The sequence below is a fragment of the Nomascus leucogenys genome, chromosome 8, assembly GCF_006542625.1.
Source record: "Nomascus leucogenys isolate Asia chromosome 8, Asia_NLE_v1, whole genome shotgun sequence".
Lineage (NCBI taxonomy): Eukaryota > Metazoa > Chordata > Mammalia > Primates > Hylobatidae > Nomascus > Nomascus leucogenys.
In genome coordinates this window covers 66,978,285-66,997,670 of record NC_044388.1, presented here as the reverse complement: position 1 = coordinate 66,997,670, position 19,386 = coordinate 66,978,285, and the positions used below count along the sequence as shown (strand labels likewise).

General features: G+C 40.2%; 1 long non-coding RNA gene across 1 annotated transcript in view; it reads right to left on the bottom strand.

The window, feature by feature from the left end:
- The window catches only part of LOC105740232, a 154,619-nt gene extending 135,632 nt beyond the window's left edge, over positions 1 to 18,987 (bottom strand). Inside the window, exons 1-3 of the long non-coding RNA XR_001116252.1 lie at positions 18,899 to 18,987; positions 5,923 to 6,129; positions 5,639 to 5,804 (exon numbers count right to left, since the gene is read on the bottom strand). This is a non-coding gene — a long non-coding RNA (uncharacterized LOC105740232). The remainder of the gene's footprint in view (positions 1 to 5,638; positions 5,805 to 5,922; positions 6,130 to 18,898) is intronic.
- Positions 18,988 to 19,386: the final 399 nt, after the last annotated feature.

Below are 19,386 nucleotides of genomic sequence, written 5' to 3'. Positions count from 1 at the left end.
ATTTTGCCTAGTGTTCATCTGCTATAATTTTTACCAAGTTCTAAAAAGGAAATCTTCCAGCATTTCCTATTCTATATTTTTCAGCTTAAAAAAATAAAATGCCAGTTGGACAGCACTTATCCATTTGAAGCTATAGTAAATTTTGCCTCTTCATTCTCTCAAAAGGTTTTTTCTGATAATCATCACTTGTGTTTATATTTTATAAGCAGTCCTTCTAACCCATATAACTCTCTCTGATGCTCAAAGTAGTAAGGATAATTGGACCTGCATTTACAGAAGAAAAACACAGCAAACAAAAATCAGAAGCCAAAGCTTTGTGTTGGGGGTCTGCAGGGGATGGGGGCATCTTTCTTTTCAAAGAGCCCTAAATGTGTTTACACTTGGCTGACTTACGCTGGGAAAAATGTGCTGCCCTTGTACAAAGCCAAGGGCTCATGTCCTCTGACCTTTGTCCTCAAACCTTCTCTATGACCGGTGTCTTAAACCCCATTCATTTCATAATGAGCCACTTCTTCTGAACCACTTCTTCCTTATGCTGTAACTGGCCAGGTAACCTTGGACCTATCTCTGATAACTTCTCTAAGCTTCAGAACCCTTGCCAATAAAATCTGGGTAACGCCTTCTCTGTTCGAAAGCTTGGAGGCAGACCTTTCCCATTTTAGATCCAAGCTTCCTAACCACATGTTCAAGACCCTACACAGTCTGGTCCCAATGTCAACATCCTGGAAAGCCCTTGCCTCTCCTCCCTCCTCCTCCTGGCCCGTGTAATGCAGCCCTGACTCCTAACCCACAAACATTCCCTCCTGTACGTATGCATCTCTGTGCCCCAGTTCCAGCCTCTCTTTCTAGATTAACATTCTTCCACCAGAAGTTCAGACCCAGTTCCCAGGGCACCTACTCCATTAAGCCTTTCCTGATTTTCTCCAGCAATAATTTTTCCCTTCTATTCACTCCTTCTTATGAAACATTCACACTCTTTGTGGCATTAGGAATGATTTATATACAGCTGTATTCTTCTCTACCAGATGTAGGCAAAAACCTCAGTTTACTCATATTTCTATCTCTCTCGTCTCCACCCCAAGGCCGAGATAGGGTCTCAATTTTTAATAGATGTTCATTACATATTTCTTAGGTTAATAAATAAAGCATATAAATTTACTTCACTATGCTGGTCTCTCTTTATATAAAAGTGACTAGAGGCCAGTGTGGTGGCTCATGCCTATAATCCCAATACTTTGGGAGTCCGAGGCAGGAGGATCACTTGAGGCCAGAAATTCAAATTTAGCTGGCCATGAAGGCACATGCCCACAGTCCCAGCTACTCGGGAGGCTGAGGCAGGAGGATTGCTTGAGCCCAAGAGGGCAAGGCTGCAGTGAGCTACATTCGCACCCCTGCACTCCAGCCTGAGTGACAGAGCAAGACTCTGTCTCTAAAAAAAAATAAAAGTAAAATAAATTAGTACAGGAAAGAGTGATCATATTGGCTAACTAGCTTGAGACCACCTAAAGAAAAAGGATAGCAAATATTTATTACAAAATTAATGATGCTATAGATCAGCATAAGCCATGGATACAGGAACATTAACACCTTGTAACCAGGCCCCTGATTCTGGTTACTGAAACTTTGGGGGAAGGTAATTGTGTATGTCCTGCCACTGATCACCCACCTTCATCCTCTAATGACACAGTTTTTGGTCCATCTCCCAGGCCAGGCTTACTCAGAATGGTGCAGGGTAATCTCCATCTGCAACAACTGAGACAACCTCAGCCTCTTTTGCTACCTGGAACTTCAAACTCTCTCTGACATGATAAGAAAGCACACTCACTACTACAAGTATTGGGGGGAAAGGAAAGGAAACTTAAATATGTGATGAAATATTAACCTTGAAATCAGATGAGGGAATTAATACATTTTAACATGCCTCTTTTATAAGATGACACATTCTTACCCAGTAAATAACATCGCTGCCAGGAATATATTTTTGTTCTTAGAAACCAAATACCTTTTTTTTTTTTTAAGTTCCGGGATACAAGGGTGGGATGTTACATAGGTAAATGTGCGCCACGGTGGTTTGCTGCACCTATCAACCCATCACCTAGGTATTAAGCCCAGCATGCATTAGCTCTTTTTCCTGATGCTCTGCCTTCCCTCTATTACCTTCTGGATAGGCCCCAGTGTGTGTTGTTCGCCTCCCCGTGTCCATGTGTTCTCATTGTTCAGCTCCTACTTATAAGGGAGAACACACAGTGAGAGACAAAATACCTTTGATCATAAAAAGTCACATATGAATTTTCGAGTTTTACAAATCAGTATCCTTCCACATACGGAATGAAATATCCAAAAAAAGGAGTGGTGTCAGGAGATCTGTGTTTGCAGCCTCAAGCTCACAATACACATTATCATTTCTAGTTCTTGCTGCACAAGGCATAGCCCACAAGGCCCTCTCTATTCTAGTCCCATCTATCCCCAGGTTTTTGGTCATCTGACACATCGAGAAGCTTACCAGTCTCTGGACATATCAGACATCTTCTGAGCTTCATGCCTTTGCTCAGGTCAGACACTCTCTCCTTCCTCCTCTCTGCTTTCCTTCAACAGCTTCTGCTCTGAGTTCATTTCTGAGTGAATTATTTGCTCCTACATCTGTGCTTACACATGGCTTAATTTAGTACTTGAATATCATGTTTGGTTAGTTGAGTACCTATGTGGTTCCCACCCCCTCTAAAGGATGATGATTTGCCCACTTTTTTTTTTCTCCAGAAATTAGCATGGTGTCTGACTCATAATTGTGTCCATTCAAACCTGTTCTCTGCTTCCGTGGCATAGAATCATCACCTTAAAGTATCTGTTCAGCATAAGACTAAGAATTTCCCAAACCCTCTATCACCTAGGTAGGGCCAACTAGGCAGCTCTCCCATGGAATAAGAACAAAGTGATGCTTCCCTCTTTCAGGCCAAGTTGGTTAAGAATGGCTGTGCCTTTTCCACACTCAGTTTCCCTTTGCACCAACGGGAAGTAGAGGATTCCAGGTCCTGGAAAGGCCACAGGCGGAAGGAGTCGAAGACCTTGAGTTACTGCATGGACAAAAGCCTCCTTCAGCAGGAGACACTCTCATTAGACAGTTATATGAGCAAGGAATAAAATTCTACTGTGTTGTCACCAAAATCTGGGGCTTTATTTGTTACAGAAGCTTTATCCTAAGTATACAGATTAATTCTCAAAACTGTGTATTTTATTTAATAATCCTGTGTAACCAACAATGGTTGTCCTTGTCCCTCTGAAGTCTAAATCACAAAGTACCAAGAAAGGAGAAGAAAGAGTAGGAGGAGGGAAAAAAAAAAAGGAAGGAAGGAGAGAGACAAGGCAAAGAAAGGGAGGGAGGGAAGGGAGGGGAAAAGGGAGAGAGGAAGGAAGGGATGAAGGAAAGGAGGGAGGAAGGGAGGAAGGGAGGGAGGAAGGGAAAGAAGATTTAAGCAACGAACAATTGTAGTCAAACTATCACCTCATAGGTAAGTTTCCTATATCCTCACTATCAGTTGAGCACATTATAACTAAGTTATTCATTAATTTTGCTGCTATAGCACTTTGGGAAGCCGAGGTGGGTGGATCACTTGAGGTTAGGAGTTACAGACCAGCCTGGCCAACACAGCGAAACTCCATTTCTACTAAAAAAAAAAATACAAAAAATTAGCCAAGCATGGTGGCGCACACCTATAGTCCCAGCTACTTGGGAGGCTGACGCACAAGAATCGCTTGAACCTGGGAGGCAGATGTTGCAGCGAGCCAAGGTTAAGCCACTGCACTCCAGCCTGGGCAACAAAGCAAGACACTGTCTCAAAAAAAACAAACAATTGCTACAGTATCCACAGTGCCTAAAACATTCCCTGAGACATAGTAGACATCCCGAAAATATGTGCTGACTTTAGTAAATAAAATTATGAATGAATACCATACCTTTTCTTTCTTACAAGATGACCTGAAGAAATCAGATCTCCCTAAACTAAGAGATTATGGTACAGACTCTGAAAGTGGAAAGAAACAACATATATGACTATTACAACATGCATCTGAATGCCTATGATGTGGCAGATGCCCTATGGGATCCATGTTCTCTGGCAGCTTTCTTCTAAAATAATAGCTTTTTGCTTGTGGTTAAAGAGCTGATATTTAATGGCTGGCTCTGCACCAGATAAAAGGCAGCATTTTCCCCCTTCTTATCCTAATCTCCAAAACAACTTACTTAGAAGAATTTTTAGAAAAACCTTCAGAAGATAATTTTTGAGTAGGGAGAGCAGGGAAAAAGGAGAAATTTCTAAAACAGAATGAAATAATCCAACCTGAATACCAAGTAAAAGAAGAACCCACGTGTGGCATTGAGAACAATTTACTTTACATCATATGGTGCAATGGTCCAATTATTGCAGTATATATATAATGCTAAATTTTGCCCAGTCCTGCTAATCAGACAGCGGCTCACTGTGTCTGTTTATCTCTAAGCCATTACCCAGTTGTACAGTAAATCTGCATTTCCAGAGATGGTCTAAAATAGAAACCCATGCTGGCTAAATTTGTTTTGGGACATATCAGGCAACAGCTAGAAATTTTTAAATGACCAACTTGTATTCCACTGAGGCACTGAATGAATTGATTAGGGAAAAGCTAAAAATTGAATAGTATTTCTTGGAGTAGGCTAAGGTTAGTGTTGCCAATGAAAATATGTAACTACCAAGAGAACGGCTATCAATCATAGCTGATTTTCAAATAGAAATTTGGGGAAAAATGAGATTAAATGCGAAAGGGGAATGTCTTGTCTTCCCCTCTATATGCCCGTTTCCAACTAGGTCAATCATATAATTAAGTCGTCAGAAATACACTCAAACTCTCACCACTAAAATTATGACAGGCGATAACAAAGTTTTCCACCGGCCAGAGGTTATTTTTCAGTTCAGCAACCTTTGGTCAGAAGATCAGATCAGCACATGGACTCTGCAAAGGGCTAACGTTCAATGGACCAATATCATGTGATTGATTGGTTTATAATACAGAGTGTGTGGTGCTGCCTTTGAGAAGAGTGCTCTCTGGAGAGACAAGCCCAGCTATTGTTTGGCTGCTCTCATGTTAGCGAGTGCCCTGCGGTAACCCTCGTGCTCTGAAATACTCATATTGGTTATTTCAAAGTTGGGTGCAGAATTGTGCTTTCCCGTGTCTGTCACTAATGACTTGCAGCTGTTGCTAATCTGTGCCTCTGATTTCCTTTGATTACTATGTGTATTGATGCCTGTGGTAAATAGGCATCTGCCAGGTGCCAGCACAATCAGGGGAAAAATATAAAAAGTTCCCTGTTTCAAATTCAATGTGACATTGTGCAAGTTGAGAGGCAGCCATTTAACTATTCAGAGGAAACAGCTTCCTGGGGCACCTCCGGCCTCCTGGCCAGGGACATTCCCCCATTCCCCCGCGCTGCACCCCCTCCCCAGATGAGGCTGACTTTCTTTAGAATTGTTTTCAGCCACGAGAAGAGGGTTTCCACACCACATGACATCAGCGGAGGGAAGAATATCTCAGAGGGGTGGCTATGACCCGAGTTTCTAGACAGCGAGTGTCTCACGTCTTGGCTGATTTAAGCTTTGAAGGACCTCACCTGCCCCAGCGAGTTCCCAAAAGCTTCTCCACCAGAGCTGTCTTGATTTCTTGGTTTCGGGGGTTTGGGGTTTGTTTGTTTGTTTTTTTAACCTCTGAGGAACACATCCTACTCAGGAAGCGTCCTGGGCATATCACCTTCTCCTTCAGGAGAGGCAGAGGATAATCTAGGAGAAAACAGAGCAAGAAGGAGGCTTTCTTAGGAAAGATGCAAAAGTAGCTTTCCTGGAGCATCATTTTTTGTTGTTCTTAGAAGAGCTATAGACAGAGGGAGAGTTTCTCTACCTCTCACTCCAAAGCAGCAGCCTCAGAATGCAGCGAGGAAGGAGTGAGCCTTCAGTGTCTCCGGGATGGGTTGGTTTTCCCCGGTGACTTCCTTGGCCTTCCTTGACTGCAGCGGTGAGAGTATATTCCTGGACAGCAGCAGATGCTGGCTCTTCCCATGCCATGGGGGGAGTTACTTTGCTTGTCACTGGCATCTCCTTCTTCCGTCTGTGTGTCATGAAGACAATGACACGTTAGCCACACTTTGACAGGTTCACTGTTGCTTCCAGTTTCAAATAGAAAAATCTTCCATCATTTTGATGCCCATCCACCATTTTACCATTGTTAGGAAACAGAGCAAGAGGCAGATCTACTTTGAAGTTAGTTTGTCAGGCTGCAAAGTTAGGCACCCCAAGGTAAGGACCAAAGAATAAAGGCTAAGTGAGACCCAGAATATTGGGGAAAAGTATGCGAGATCTCAAGGTAGCTTCACATTTACTAGATCATTTGAACCTTACAAAAACCTGAAAGGAAAATGAGAATCTCGTGGAGTTTTTAATCCCCAGTTGAGCAATTTTAAAACTCAGGCTATGGCTAGGACACGGATTTACAAGCAGAGCTCAAGAATGTTTGGTCATTTTTCATCAAACCAGAAGAAAGTGTTCACTATGGATATTTAATGCCTAGGGCTTCAAATATCAATCAGCAAGACAAGTGTGTGTGCCCCCAACAAGAGATTAAAGCAGTTGGAACATGGATGAAAGAGGACCTCGTGTCTACGTCAGAAGAAATAATTATAAGACTTTCGTAAATGCTCCTTAGCCCCATGATTAAGGGGAACAGATACATCGTAGTGGCCATCTCGACATTGATTGTAGGATTCAGAAAGAAGATCTCTGAGTCAAGTACAGCAATGGCAAGGGGATATAGGATAATAAATTAGCAAAATTGTGAGACAATATTCCTGGAAAGAGATATAGTATCATTTCTGGGTACTCAGACAACAAATAGTTCAAAAATATTTCACCACACTACATTTTATTTTAAGACAATGGTAAAGTAAATTCCAGATCCAAACTGGAAGCAAGTCAACATCAAAGAAGACGTTGGTACAAGTTGAGTGTCCCTAATTTGAAAATCCAAACTCCAGGCCAGCCATGGTGGCTCACACCTGTAATCCTAGCACTTTGAAAGGCCGAAGTGGGTAGATCACTTGAGGTCAGGAGTTCGAGACCAGCCTGGCCAACATGGTGAAGCCCGTCTCCACTAAAAATACAAAAATTACCGAAGTGTGGTGGTGCACACCTATAATCCCAGCTACTCGGGAGACTGAGACAGGAGAATGGCTTGAACCTGAGAGGCAGAGGTTGCAGTGAGCTGAGATCGTACCACTGCACCCCAGCCTGGGTGACAGTGCAAGACTCCATCTCAAAAAAAAAAAAAAAGTCCGAAATGCTCCAAAACCTGAAGCTTTTTGAACACCAACATTGATGCCACAGGGGCTAATTCCACACCTCACCTCATGTGACAGGTTGCAGTCAAAATGCAGTCAAAACTTTGTTTCATGCACAAAATTGTTTAACATGTTGTACAAAATTACTGTCAGGCTATGTGTATAAGGTGTACAGGAAACATTTTGTATTTAGACGTGGATTCCATCCACAAGCTATCACATTATACATATGCAAGTATTCAGACTCTGAAAAAAACAGAAGTCTGAAGTACTTCTGGTCCCAAGCATTTTGGATAAGGGATACTCAACCTATAGATTTAAAAGGGAGAAGATGCTACCAGATTCAGAAAATGCTGCCAAAAAGACTGGTTAAAGGTAAAGAGATCAAAGAGATTAGAATTTGCTGCTGCCCTCTTAATCAAAGATTCACAAAGTATGCAAAAGCATTTTTCTTCTCTTTGACAGTCGGAAAAGAGATAGAAGGAGATGAGGTGTAGAGTAGATAATCTAGGTGTAGAGCAGATAATCCAGAAAACCAGTAGGAAATGGCTAAAGACATGCATTACTGTATTAATACCAATCCACATACCCACCTTCCTACAACCCCACCCCTCAAAGGAATGCAGGGAATGACATCAGGAACAACACACTTGCAGTGAGCCGAGATCACGCCACTGCACTCCAGCCTGGGCAACAGAGCGAGATTCCGTCTCAAAAAAAAAAAAAAAGAAAGAAAGAAATCCACTAACTGTGCACCCAGGGTTGTTACCATGAGATTCATTTTCATCATGGGTGAAGGCACGTACACATCTAAGGCTCAGTGCTGCCTGTTTCAGGTCATTGCAATGGCAATTGCCTCTTTTCCAAACAAACACAGTTTTGTACCTAACTTCCCAAAATGTGATGTAAGGAAAGTTATCATGATGAACTTTTCTGCAAATTAAAATAAAATAAAATAGGCTGGTTGCAGTGGTTCACACCTGTAATTCCAGCACTTTGGGAAGCCAAGGTGAGAGGATCACTTGAGGCCAGGAGTTTGAGACCAGTCTGGTCAACATAGCAAGACCTCATCTCTCAAAAAGAAAAAAAAAATGTACAATAAAATAATTAAAACCAAGAAAAAAAAGAACTTTGAAAAGTGGTAAATATTATATGCCCCCTTCTAAAGATTCCTACAACATATTAGCACATATGGACTCTGAGGAGTCTTCAATAAGATTTAACATAGTTTAATCTAGAATTTTCTAAAAGTATTTGATATAATAGAAAACCCCCTTATACATACAGCACCTATTAATGCACCAGAAACAGTGTTTTGTGGCCAGGCTATTTTAATATAGTTATTCACTTTTCTGCATATAAAGAGAACATTTTATTATTTACAAATTGGCAAGTGTAGGGTGTACTCCTATGACAGACTTTCATCTATATAATTTGGTCCATAAACTGGTCATAATATTTAATTAATAAACTTTGGCAATAATCAAGATGAGACAAAAATTACTATTCAGTTGAAATCTCATGGTATGATGAGATAATGTGGGGTCTTTAAGTCTTAATTTCTTATTGTATGTTTTGTGAAATATTTCACTTGTATTACTGACAGTGGGCAATGATATGATTTTTAGCACAAAAATGTGATCTCAGGAAAACTCTACAACTGTTTTATAGTAACATTCACCCTCTATGTCCCTACCCTAAAACCTCTATACAGTAGCTATTCAAGCAAATTTATTAAAGACCTTCCATGTATAAGGCATGAGGTCCCTGCTTCTTGTTTTGGAGTCTGTTAAATTCAGTAGAAGAGAGAAGACAACTACACTAATAATTAAAGGCATAATGCTGAAAACACTGTAAGAGAATAAAAGAAGGCTGACTTTAAGTGGGCAACTGGCAATATCAGGCAAGGCTTCATGAAGTAGATGTGATTTGAGGAGAGCCCTAGAGAATGAGTGGATCATCAATAAGCAGAGATTAGGAAAGGAAGAGAAAAAGTACTACAAGACTAGGGAAAAATACAAGGAAATGAAAGTGACAAGTTGCATTAGGATCATTCAGGGTCTTGAATACAAGGCAGGACATTTGACATGTGAAAATAAATTCAATAAACAATGCAAGGGCAATGAAAACTTCTGAGAAAAGTAGCACTCCTCTAAGAACTATACCCTGGGAGCAGCGTGTAGCACGGAGAAGAGGACAGTCTAGAGCAGTGGTTCTCAAAATGTGGTCCCCAGGGCAGCAGCAGCACTGAGGAACATGCCAGAAATGCGCATCCTTGGGCCCCACCCCAGATATCCTGAATGGGAAACTCTGGAAGTGTGGCCCAGAAATCTGTGTTTTAACAAGTCCTTCAGGGAATATGGATGCATGCTCCAGTTTGAGAATCACTGGTCTAAAGACAAAAAAAAAAAATCAATTATATAATAATTTTAGTCATCCAGATGACTGGTAATGAATAATTAATTAATCCAAGTAGAATAATCATAGTAAGAAGGTAAAAGATAGAACAGACTGGGGGGAAAGCAGCTCATTTTACCAAAAGATCAGTGATCTGAGGGATGGAGTTCATTACATATCTTCAAATTCTGTCCCCTAATTTTCCAGACAGATGACCACCTTTCCATTTTTTCTCCAGTTTGCAACAGATATTATGGAAGTACAACTGAACAACTTCTGAGAATAGGACAACCAGACACAGAGAACGAAGGATAGAGAGCACTTTAAATGACTCCAAGTTTTAAGCCTCAGAGGTAGGCAGCTTAAAGATGCCTTTAACAACGAGATGAATTTTAAACAACAGAAAAAGACAGGTGGAAAAAAGGCACCAGTCCATGTGGTTAGTTTTTACTATCCAGTGGGGGGAAAAAAAAAAAAAAAAGATTTACAGAAGCTTCCAAAAATGTATACTATACAGGAAGGTAAAATAACAAGATAAAAATGTTTAAAAGAAAGAAAACCATGAAGCCAGAGAAAAACAGGGATAGAAAAGTAAGTGGAAGCCACAAGTGGGCCAGAGAGGCCATGATTTTGGCTCGAAGAGTCTTTGTATTAATAGTCACAACTCTGGAAGAGCCACAGGGTCCGTGAGAGCAGAGCAAGTCAGTGACTTAGGAAAAGCTCATTTCTTCTCTGTACTGAAAACAGGGAGAAAATTCCACCTTGGACCATCAAAGAGGTGATTTATAATGTAGCAAATGATATTCTCGATACTGACCTTTGAGATAAATAATTTGGTTTGAGGATGTCACATGGAACTGTATATGCCTTTTAAAAATCCAGTGAATATTTCCTGCAAAAAGTTGAGAATGTGAATCTGAAGCTCAGAAAGTCAGGAATAAAACTATAAATGAATTTGGAATTTTCCCACATGAAAGAGATGCCTCATTCAAAATGATTCAACACTGGATGTCAACGTTGTTTTTTGTTTTTTTTGACCGGCAATTGCCCTTAGGAAAGTCAGTTTATGAAATTTCACTTCTCACTAGTTTTTCAGAACAAATCTATTGTATTAGATGTGGAAAACATAGTTTAAAAACTGTCATCCCAAAAATTGTTTGAAAAGTTTCTGTAATAGATACACTAGATTAACAAACTGTGTTGGATAGATGAGCTATTCTGCTATGTCATGAAAAGGTAGAAATTTCTGATAAGGCTATTTCAAAAAAAGTAAATATATCCCAAAGATTAATGTATGAGTGAGGATTGCTTCGGCTGCAATCATCAGAAACTGATTCTAACTTTTAAAATTAGATATATATGCATATATATATTTAAAAATTATTGGCTCACAGATCAAAGGAAATATTGAAAAGTCAGGCATTGGTGTTACCAGGATGAATCAGTCACTGCTAATTCTCCATCCCATACCACTAGATTCAGGATTTCTAGTCCTGGGGCAAAGAGCATTGCTTCGTATGCCCAACTCTGGGCTAGACAAGGACAGGGCCCCTTTGATCAACAGCTCCTCTTGGGCTGCACGTAGCCTTTTTTAAAAGGACGTCAAAGTCATGCTATGACAGAAGATAATAGGCAGGAAGGAAACAGCAGTGAATGTCTACAACACACAGCAAGCATGCATTTCTGATAGGAAAGCAAAAACAACCATGGATGTTGACATATAAAATGAATCCAATCATCATCCCAGAAATGCAAGTATTTTCATGTTCATATGCCTTGAATATCTTAAGAACCCAGAAATTTACTCTAGGTTATTATCAATTCAGAAAGACTCTTCATCAGATAGGGAGGAGTTTTTTTCTACCAATAGGAACATAACAGGACCACTCTGTCTTGTTCTTATATTTCATAAAAATAAAACTAAAAGGAACAAGAAGTATGTTTGACCTTATACTTGAAATAAGCCAACGCTATATTAAAATATTAGTGCAACCTTAGACAATGTTAATAGAAAATTAAGTCCAAATGACAGGAAATACACTCAGTGACTTCTCTCCTGCTCAAACAGAGCACTGTTTTGAATTCTAAGTTTTATAATTTAGAAAGAAGGGCTTATGCCTTTAATCCCAGCACTTCGGGAGGCTGAGGTAGGTGGATCGCTTGAGCTCAAGAGTTTTAAACCAGCCTGGGCAACACGGCAAAACTTCATCTCTACAAAAAATACGAAAATTAGCTGGGCGTGGTGGCATGGCTATAGTCCCAGCTACTTGGGAGGCTGAGGCAGGAGACTCACTTGAACTCTGGAGGCAGAGATTGCAGTGAGCCAAGATTTTGGCACTTCACTCCAGCCTGGTAACAGAGTGAGACTCTGTCTCAAACAACAGCAACAACAAATTAGTCAGGCGTGGTGGAGTGCACCTGTGGTCCCAGCTACCCGAGAGGCTGAGGTGGGAGAATCACCTTAGTCTGGGAGGTCAAGGCTGCAATAAGCCAAGATCGCACCCCTGCACTCCATCTTGGGTGACAGAGTGAGACTCTGTCTCAAAAAAAAAAAAAAAAGAAAGAAAGGATGCAGCAAATTAAGAGCACACTCAGAGGACATGACAGGACAGCAAAGAAACCATCGGAATAAAAATGAGGGGAAACAGGAACATTTAACATATAGAAAAGAGGATTGGGGAAGTAAATAACAATGGTCTTTGCTGTAGGGCAAAGAAAAACTGAATGTGTTCTCCAAAGATCTAGAATCTGGTTCCTACTCTATTCCTATTTACTGTGTGATCTCAAGCAGGTTGCTTCCCTTCTCTGGGTCTTATGTCTTCACCTCTATAAAAGGAGGTGTTTTGTGAGCAATGGCAGGGGGTTTTCATCAGACTTAGGTTCAAATCCCACCTACATGGCTTACCAGTTATATGGTTTTGATCTGAGCCTTTGTAAAATACAGATAAATAAAGATGAAACTTCCCTCAGAGCTTATTGTGAGAATTAAATAAAATAATGTAAATAAGATGCCTGGTACAATGCTGATACATAGTTGATACTCAATAAATTACAATTTACAATTACTAATTATCAATAAATGGTAAATATAGTTATTCAGTAATACGACTCTATAAATTATGTGAAATGCCATTACAAGAAGGCGATACAGTTTTCTGCCATGTTGCAAGACCAGCGATAAAAGTTATAGGAAAGCAGGTTTTCCACTAATTGAAGAAATAACTTTCTAATAACTAGAACTAACAAGAAAAAAAAGCTGCCTTGCGAAGTAGCGAAGTTCCCAACACTAGGAATATTCAACAGGGTCATGAAGAATATCTGTTGGGGACACTACAGAACAGCTTCCTATATTTTGAATGAGAAATAGATAAGGTCCCTTCCTAATTCAAATGTCTATGACTTTCAGCTGAGTGCAGTACCAAGTGTATTCATAGTTTATAATATTAATGTACCACTGCCCTCTAGTGTATAACCTAAGAAGATAAAATCACTGATAAAAAAAGGAAAAAAATGTTTGCACAAGCATCATGCAAAATTATTTTTACTGACAAAAAGTTATCTCACCAATCATTGAGTAGAACCTTCTTATTTTCAGGTGAGAAAACTGGAGGACAGAAAGTGATACAATTAGCCCAAAGTCACAGGGCTACACAGCTACAGAGCTGGGATAAGAATCTCACTCTCTAACTCTCAGGTCAGGGTTCTTCCTGACATGTCACATTCCTGAGGCTGCAGCATAGATCCAGTTATCCTTGGATGGCATCACTTGTCTGAGCCAAAAGTCTTTGGTTCTAACCACGTAACTGGACAAGTTTCTCTCAGCACGATGAGTCCAGCACATCCTCAATCACAAGTTCAAACCCTTACAACCATGTTGCTGAAAAAAAAACAATGGTTAATGAGGCCATGTTGACAAGCATAGTTCATTATCAGCAAGCTAATGACCACTCAGGCCGCAGCAGGGATGCCAGCCTACAATTAGGTCTGCAGTGATGTACAAACAGAAAGGGACTCTAGTTATAATTAAACCTGATCCTTTAGTCGAATTGCTCATTAGGAAAGAAAATAAAACAATCCACAGATCCCACACAAGAAGGCCTAAAACTAATGCTTTGGTCCAGGGATGAAATGTTAGGCCATTGAGCTATTAGTCCATGTCTATCTATTGCTGAATAAGCACTTAAGCTTATATTCTTATTCAAAATACTTTGTAATGAAGGAGGATTGGTTTTCATCTTACTGATTTTGAAAGCCATGGCACAAAGGATGCTGGATAATTTTTCATTTTCTTCATTTTGCCTATCATGATTGTTGAATTGTTTTTCCTGTGGACCTGTATTACTTGTGCAATTAAATATGTTTAAAAAGTACTAAATCTTGCCAAAAGCTCTTCAAGTAATGAAAACTAGGTATTAAACACAAGAATATACATAAGCACAAACCTTTCATAATTAGAAGGAAATACCTCTATAGAAAGGCAACATGATGTTATAAAAATAAAAATGTCAGCATAGTATATGGGTTCTGAAACCAGAGAGACTGGAATTCATGCGATAGCTTTGTTAGTGAGCCCTTGGACGGGTATCCAAAATTTTAAAGTAAGGTGTCTGTGATTAAATGAAAGGTCTAGGTAAAGATCCTAGGAGACGTAAAAAAAGAAAAAAAAAGATTCATAAATTACAGGCTTCTTCTTCCTCATATTCCCCTGCATTGCTTTTCTGTCCTCATAATTCCTAAAATATGTCTAAATCTAGAAAGAGATGTCTTACTAAGAAAGACCAATTGAAAGCCTTGAATTGATGAAGAAAGAAGATGCAAGTAGGCCTAAGGAGGGAAAGTAGTAAGAAGAAGGGGAGAAGAGGAGGCAGTATTAACAGGAAAGAAGAGAGAATAGGCTTCATTTGGAGACGAATTCTCTGGAGCCTTGAGAAGAGGTGAGGAGGACATTGGAAGAGTGAAGCTAATGAGATTAGAAAAGGTTTGTTTTCTCCCTTTCTTCCCATTTAGTCCCTTCCTTACCTTTTTGTCTCTTTCAGATTCTTAAATGATGAAGGCCTTTCTTATTCCTGTTCATTTATCCTTTATCTGCAACTTCTTTCTCCTTACTCAGTGCCCTAGCCCTGTGCTTTTGAATCAATCTCACCAGCACCCTCTGGAAGTGTATGTCATCAATTATCTTTTCCTTGCATAACGTTTCTCACACATACCTTCAATCTGTGCTTCTCTACTGGTCTCTTATCTGTCTATCTAAAAGCATTCTTAGGTTTTCTCTGTACTTAAGATTCAATCCCACGAGCCCTTATATTGCCAGTGCTCCCTGGGTAATAGAAAGTGAAAGCACTGTGAAAAATACATCATTTTTTAAAAAACCAGTTCGTGTGCTCAAGGGGCTTATAAATTAGTTGTGGAGAAAAGACTATGTCATTAGAAACAATGGTGAGCAATAAAAGGAGTATTAATTAAGTCCTAAATTGGCCCATCAGACTCTGAGTCTCTATAGCTTGGGGGATGTGCACCAAGGAGTTCCCCAAGGTGCTATGGTAAGGGATGATTTGGAGGAAGCACCAGGCCAGAATATTGCATAAAGCAATTACTCAATAAATGTTTGTGATTTGGTCTGAGATGAAATGTTAGCTAAGCCTTGAAAATCATTATAAAATCACCACTTCTCCCACCTACTGGACAATTCTCCTTCTTCATTTGTTTTAAGGTGCATATTGTTTCACATTTTAACAATTCTGGAACAAGGATGTATTTTTCAATCAAGGAGACTCAGCATGTGTTACAGATTAATTGCCAGTGCTTTTTCTTTCCTAGTGGTATATAAAACAATGGTACAGCTTACAACTGATGGCTTCTTAGATTCCATAAAACACATAATTTTTTGTGCATCCAGTATATTTCAGGTTGCTATTTTAGGCCCTAGGGATGTGTGAATAAGAAATGTAAAGTTTTTCTTTTGTGAAGCTTGCGTTGTGATAGAGGAAGACAGATAATAAACAAATTAACAAATATGTGATACACTGATGCAAGGTATGGTGACACAGACTGAATAGGAACTAGATTTAAGCCTAGATCCCAATCTACTGTGCAGGAAAATAAAAAATAATGAGAAGTGAAGTTTTTAAAAATCAGATTTCACATAAGAAGAAATAGCAATTTGGAAAGAATTTACACATATTTTGGGTATTTCATCTCCTCTGCTAGACAGTGAGCTCCTTGAAAACACTTTTTATAAAGGGCAATTTACTTAATTTTACTACAAAAGCTGAAAAATATAGTATGGATTGGACCCTTGATCTCAAGCGTCAGGAAAGTTTTTTCTGTATAGACCCAGATAGCCAGTAATTTCAGCTTTGCACATTATATGCTCAATGACACAACTACTCACCTCTGCCATTGTAACACAAAAGCAGCATGGATAGATAAGCATGGCCGTTTTCCAATAAGATTTGGTTTATAAACACAAGTCGCAGGCTGAATTGGCTCCACATTGCAGTTTGCCAACCCCTGGACTAGGTAGCTATTCCTAAAGGCTCCTAGAACTCTGGAATTCTTTGAGATCTAAGCCTGGAGACCTATTTACCCACAGCATATACAAATGATCCCCAACTACAATGGTTTGGCTTACAATTTGTTTTCATTTTTAACGGTGCAAAAGCAATACACATTCAGTAAAAACCATACTTTGAGTACTCATACAGCCATTCTGTTTTTCACTTTCAGTATGTTATTTAGTAAATTACATGAGATGCTCAACACTTTATTGTAAAATGGGCTTTGTGTTAGATGATTTGGCCCAGCCGCAGGCTAACGTAAGTGTTCTGAGTATGTCGAAAGCCAGCTAGGCTAAGCTATGACATTTGATAAACCTATAGGTGTATTAAATGCATTTTTTCCTTATAATAGTTTCAATTTGCAATGGGTTTATTGAGATGTAACCCCTTGAAGGCAAGGAGTATCTGTACAACATCCACAAGATTCCCCAGATTGTTAGCAAGGCCACAGAAACAAACCAAGAAAAGGGGAGCAGCAATGTTTCTGGGGTATCATATGTGGAGATGAACCCATTTACGAAGGTTTGCTCAAAAACCAAAAATTTCAACTCATCCCAACATACATGGCCTTGCAGATAGATTCAGGGAATCCTGCACTAAAAAGAACAGGTCTTTTTACAGCTACAGATAGGAGGTCAGCAGGTGATTACTGAGGTCTGCATGCTCAGACCTGGCTTGTTGCACTGCGGTCAATTACACAGCTGGTTACAAGTGTGTGTTTGCACCTGTTCAAGCCTTCAAATGTGTTAATCCCATATTAATTAAGCAACTTCTTAAAAGCAGGTTAAAAACAAATTAGACCCTGCCATCCCATGCTTGTTCCAGCCTTCCCTTGGTAGCCCTTCATCTATAAGGGATCATCTACAGAGGGTAAGGAGCAATGTTTCTTTGTAATTCGGGAGGGGCTCATTATGCCCCATCAATTAGTGCTGCCACCACTTAGTGAAAACAGTTGTTGGTACATAGCCCATATTAGTGACTAATTAATAAGGGTTGATTAGCTAAGCTCCCTCACAAGGTATAACAGGCAACAGCCACCTTCCACAAGGACTACGGATTAAAACAGAGATATTGACAATGTAAAATGAAAGAAATTTTGCTGGTGACCCTCATTTTTTTTTTTTTTTTTTTTGAGACGGAGTCTGGCTCTTTCACCCAGGCCGGAGTGCAGTGGCCCTATCTCGGCTCACTGCAAGCTCCGCCTCCCGGGTTCACGCCATTATCCTGGCTCAGCCTCCGGAGTAGCTGGGACTATAGGCGCCCGGCTAATTTTTTGTATTTTTAGTAGAGACGGGGTTTCACCGTGTTAGCCAGGATAGTTTCGATCTCCTGACCTCGTGATCCACCCGCCTGGGCCTCCCAAAGTGCTGGGATTACAGGCCTGAGCCACCGCGCCCCGGCTACCCTCATCTTTCTGAATGGGTTAAGAAACAGCAGTCTGTAGCTAACCAGTACATCTTTTGATTTTATACATTGAAATAACTTGAGTTGCCAAGGATGTCTGGCTTGTTATTCTTTGAACCACTGAAAAAGGGAGGAAACAAGCACCATAGCAGATTAATGTGGGAGCTTATCTCAGGGAGGTAGAAAAATCAACCCTGTACATGTAGGATGCACACCATACTGTAAAACACAGGACATGAATGTGTATCTAGTTAGATATCCCTGTTGATATTTTCAAATGTTATTTTTATTAGGCGCATGGAACAGTGGGTAAAAACAAGAGACTGAGATGAGGGATTTGATTAAGGATCAAGCAAAATGTTCATGTTTCTGTATATCAGTTATTGTGTTATATCATAATTACCTGTTGTATCTCTCTGTCATTCACACACACACATGCACAAATAGACACAAATTTTGATCACGGGTTCTTTGAAGTTAGGGGTCAAATCTCATTCATCTTTATATTCCATAGAAGAGAGCATTTTAGAAACTTCTTAGCCATTTGATGAATAGATTAAGGAATGAATGTTTTAACTTCTGATTACTGGCTAATATTTGTATTTTTAGTAGAGACAGGGTTTCATCAGATTGGTCAGGCTGGTCTTGAACTCCTGAACTTGTGATCCACCCACCTCGACCTCCCAAAGGGCTGGGATTACAGATTATAGGCGTGAGCCACCACACTCGGCGGCTGATTCCATCTTTTTTTCTTTTTTTTTTTCTTTTTTTTTTAAGACGGAGTTTCACTCTTGTTGCTCAGGTTGGAATGCAATGGCACAATCTAGGCTCACTGCAACCTCTGCCTCCCAGGTGCAAGCAATTCTCCTGCCTCAGCCTCCTGAGTAGCCGGGATTACAGGCATGCGCCCCCACACCCGGCTAATTTTGTATTTTTAGTAGAGACGGGCTTTCTGCATGTTGGTCAGGCTGGTCTTGAAATCCCGACCTCAGGTGATTCGCCCGCCTCGGCCTCCCAAAGTGCTGGGATTACAGGCTGAGCCACTGCACCCCGCCTGATTCCATCTTTTACTCATGGCATCATTCCTTGCTACCCTTAACAGGTGTATTAGTCCATTTTCATGCTGCTGATAAAGACATACCCAACTCTGGATAATTTATACAGGAAAAAGGTTTAATGGACTTACAGTTTGACGTGGCTGGGAGGCCTCAGAATCATGGCAGAAGGCGAAGAGGAGCAAGTCACATTTTACGTGGATGGCGGCAGGCAAAGAAAGGGTTTGTGTAGGGAAACTCCCCTGTTTAAAACCATCAGATCTCGTGAGACTTAGTCACTAGCACGAGAACAGCACGGGAAAGACCCACCCCCCGTGTTTTAATTAACTCCCACCAGGTTCCTCCCACGACAGGTGGGAATTGTTGGAGTCACAATTCAAGATGAGATTTGGGTGGCAACACAGCCAAACCATATCAACAGGTTTCCTTGGGATAAGTCTGATGCGTTTAGCATATCAAAGCTATCACTGTTCTCCAGTTTACCAAAATACCACTTTCCAAAAACGATGGAGAAAGAAGAAAAATAAGGAGTGAAAAGGAGAAAAAAACCTCCAACCTACTCCCTAAGAATGTTCATCGTGGCACCATTTAAAATAGAGACTGCAAATAAACCTAAGGA